Below are 4,558 nucleotides of genomic sequence, written 5' to 3' on the forward strand. Positions count from 1 at the left end.
TGAAACCATGGGGCGGGATCACCTTGGGTCATTCAGATGCTAATCAGGTACTCATCAGTGATGAGGGAGCGGCTGTTGGTCCAACAAAGAAAATCAGTTCCAGGTGAAACTTAAAACAGTGTAAACAAATAGATTAACAGGCTCCGCCCAGTGGGCATGAGTTCCCAGACTAGATCTGTAGATTGAGCATGACTCTTGGATGACAACCGGAAATGTCTTGTTTTTGTCGAGTTGATACAACTGAACCTTTTTTAATGTTAGTGGCATAAGTTACATTACTTTGGGATTACTTTATTTACATTTATCATGTACAAAGGAATGTGCTTTTACATTTTATTACAATAAATTAATGAGAAAACAATAAGTTATATTGTCTCAAATGGCAATGTAATGTAATTAGTATTAATTATACTAATCATTTTTACAGTAATGCTTTATTAGGTTTCTTCAAAAAGTAGTTTAATTACAGTAACTATGTATGTATTAATAACTTAGTTAAACCCAACACTGTATCCAAATGTTGAGAACATTCAGAGGTGCAACATACATTTGGGAGAAATGTTAGATTATTTATTTTTCATATGTCTGTATGTTTAAGGATTTTGTTAACCCTGATCTGACCGGAGCTGGTGGGAAGCTGGCCAGAAGGAAACTGTGTCGAAGGAAACCTAAAGACCAGGGGTCACAAATCAACTTTCATCAAGGTCCAGTTTGAGAAAAATTCCTACGGCACGGGTCCAGTGGGGACCTACCTTTTTTTAAAGAGTGCCCCGTCTGATGCCAGAGCAACAAAACATCAGGATGTGTTTTACAAGGTTTGGACTGCCAATCAAACTAACAGTATAGCTGCACAGCTATTATGTTTAGAATATCCTCACCTCCATTTAATTGTTTTGATTCATTTAAAATAGGCCATTTCTTATCAATTTTGCATTATACCTTGTTTTGTCTAAATGACATTTCTACAAATCAAAAATCCTCTCACATCACATTCCTCTCCAGCATCTGTAGTCCAACATTAGTGTGCAGTGAGCATGATGAGTATGGACACCAGCCCCCCTTCAGAAGCAGGCCCCCTGTCGAGGGTCACATAGTGGCCGTGGCATTATTAAGGGATCAATTGTGCCTTAAAACAGTGGCATGTCTGTGGGGCTGTGCTGGGAACAGATGGGGCTTAGGCAGAGCTGCTTTAGCCTCTATTTAAAGTGCAGCGCGACACTGATCTAATGAGACATTCACATTTGATTCAGCTGCCTCCCTGCTCCACGCTAACTGTCGCCTGCTCCGCTAACTGTCATCTGATGTCTCAGAGTTTGCTTAAACGCACCATAACAGCCCAAATACTTGTGTGACCTACACTTTACCTTGTACTATCCTACTGTCTCTGGGCTTAAAATGGACTGAAAAGTATGTCATACATAATATAATGTATGCACATGTATAACAGACGGAGGTGCTGAGTATTTTACAATACTGCACATGTAAAGCACTTGCCACGTATTTCCTGCTTAATCAAGACCACTTCCACCTGGTATGGTTAATCGAGCCCCCGCCCTGGAGGAAGAGCTGGGCGACTTCTTCAAAAGCAAGTGCCTGGCTCTTTCGTGTGGTATATTCTCTTCTCTTCGTCAGTGCTGTCCTGACCTCCCTGGGGCTGTTCACTGGGCTGGAGGTATGGGGTGAAATTTGTGTCATATGAATTTATTGATGCAGACAATGGAACAATGCCTGACTTGCATTTATGGATTCATCCATGAAAAATCAAATTCTCCAGTATCAGTTTCTGAATAAAACCATATTTTTGGTTTGGGAATCTGTGCTTTAAATCCCAGATTTTGTTTCACAAATCCTGACTTGCATTTGTAGATTTAGCTACATAAAATTTGATTTGCACACATTTGTGAAATACAACTTTTTTGTGTGAGTGTGAACCTTTGTGAATATTTATGAGACAAACCTTCTACACACATTTTCACATTCTGTGAAAAACCCATGCACAGCGTTGAATCTAAAAATATCCAGATTTAGCAGATCAGAGTTTTCAGACAGCAAGTCAAAGCGCTGCGCAGCCGCGAGCCTCAGGTCGCACCCGAAGCCGCTCGTCAACACAAAATGTATGCTTTTCGATGTCTAGAGTGACACTACAAGCATCACACATTGATTAAACATCAAAAGGAAGACTGGCTTGGACTGACTTAACCAGCCCACAGAGACAGTGGTTGTGTTGGACCTTAGTGCAGCGTTTGACACAATTGACCACAACATTCTTCTGCAGAGGTTAGAATGTGATGTAGGTGTCGGAGGAACAGCTCTCAGCTGATTTAAATCCTATTTATACCAGAGGTAGAAGAGGTGTGAACCAGAGATCCTCACCTTGTTCTAAAGTAACTTATGGTGTGCCACAGGGGTCAGTACTCGGTCCAATTCTATTTCCTCTTTACATGCTGCCGTTAGGTAACATTTATCAGAAAGCACGGCATTAACTTCCACTGGTCTGCAGATGACACACAGCTGTATTTATCAATGAAACCTGATCAGAGTGATCAAGTAGACAGACGTGGAAGGAGATAAAAACCTGGATGACACTTAACTATCTGCTTCTTAACCCTGAAAAAAACAAAGTCATTGTGCTGGGCCCTCAACATCTACGAGACGCTTTATCTGAGCAGATAGTCACACTAGACCATGTCAGTGTAGCCTCCAGTTCTACTGTAAGAAACCTTTGAGTCTTATTTGGCCAGGAGCTCTCGTTCAAAGGGTATATACATTTTTTTGCGTAATATAGTTAAAATGATAAATACCTGCCTAAATGTGATGCTCGATTAGACTACTGAAACTACCGTGTCCTAAAAGCTCTATAAAAAGATTTCAGCAGGTTTAAAATGCAGAAGCAAGATTACTTACAGGAACTAAAAGAAGAGAACACATTACGCCGGTGCTCGAATCCTACCTCAACGATGCTATAGTACCATATCATCCAAAGAGAGCTCTTCACTCTGCTATGCTGGCCTTCTGGTGGTTCCAAGAGTCTCTAAAAGCAAAGTAGGAGGTAGAGCGTTTAGCTCCTGTGTAATGGAATCAGCTCCTGTCCATGTTAAAGAGGTCGACACAGTCTCTACATTTAAGACCAGACTTAAAACGTTCCTCTTTGGAATGGCTTATGGTCAGGACAGTTAGGAGTGGGAGTGGAACAGGCACAGAGATGACCTGTTGATCTGGCTGTTCCTCAACTGCCTGGAGAAATGGTCTCTACTCCGGATGACTGGATGTTTATCTGCCTCGAAGCACTGGTTTCCCCTTCTGTTGCCCTTAGAGACAACTGTTGTTGTGATTTCTGGTGTTAAACTCATATTGAATTGAAGCTGAACATATTCAGCAAACTTTTTACTTATGTAGCCCTGTTCTATGAGCTTTATGAGCTGCACTTCATCATAGAGACACAGACAGCAGCGGCAAATGCTTCTCCTGACTCGCTCCATGTGTCTTCTCTTCAGTCTCCGTGAGGCTGCTCGGGCCTGAGCACCTTTCATGCGGGCCTGACGCTGTGTTAGTGGAGCCCAGGAACTCATCTGTGCTGTTTGCAGAAGATGTTGGCCTGCTTCAGCTGGACTAGGGCAATTTGCTGCCGAGTGTATCTTTCTCAATCAGTCTCATGTACTGTTGAGTTTATACATGGAAATTTAAAGGGGACGTTTTGTAGCAAATACATAGTCATCTGTATGTACATAAACATGTACATAAACATGTACATACAGATGGATGCACCACGAATAGTCTAACATTCATGACTCTTTTCAATTTGGTTTCCAAAAACATCATTCTACGGAAACCGCATTGCTGAAACTGTCCAGTGACACTGATTCAGCTGATCTGTTGTGTGGAGTTCCTCAGGGCTCCGTTTTGGGTCCTGTCTTATTTTTACTTTATGTAATCCCCCTGGGAAAGATAATTAAAGAGTTTAGTGATGTGTCCTTTTTTATCTTCACGCTTAGACTATTGTAAAAGTTTTTTTTCCTTTCTAAACAAAATGAGCTCTCTCGTTGGTTCCTCGCACTCGTTTCCAGAGGAGACAGATCCTTCCAGGTCGTTCCAGACTCTGGAATGATCTTCCGCTCTCCCTGCGGTCACTGGATTCTGTTGTTGCTTTTAAAGCTCAAAACCTTTTTATTCAGTCTGGCCTTTTAATTGCATTTGCTTTAGGGACTGATTTGACTGCCGGGTCAGCACAGCGCGCCTCTGCGTGCGGGGTCAGACTTTCATAATCTGTGAATAACTCAAAATGTCTCCGGGTAGACTTGTAACTGGTTTATCCACGGTCCGTCACATATTGTTCGATGTGTATTGCTCATTGTAAGTTTTTTGTGTTTTTATTATTTCATTCTGTGCTTTTGTGAAGCACTTTGTGACTTCTGTCTATGAAAGGTGCTATACAAATAAAATGTACTTGCTTACTCTCAATTACATTTTACGCCAAGTACAATTTCTCCAAATACTTTTTTAACTCTTAAGTCAATATTGCATATTTGCAGATAACATTAAAGCCCCGTATATAATTCAG

Source organism: Eucyclogobius newberryi, unplaced genomic scaffold, assembly GCF_026437365.1.
Source record: "Eucyclogobius newberryi isolate DKJ021-1_F unplaced genomic scaffold, fEucNew1.0.hap1 SCAF_7, whole genome shotgun sequence".
NCBI classification, from domain to species: Eukaryota; Metazoa; Chordata; class Actinopteri; order Gobiiformes; family Gobiidae; genus Eucyclogobius; species Eucyclogobius newberryi.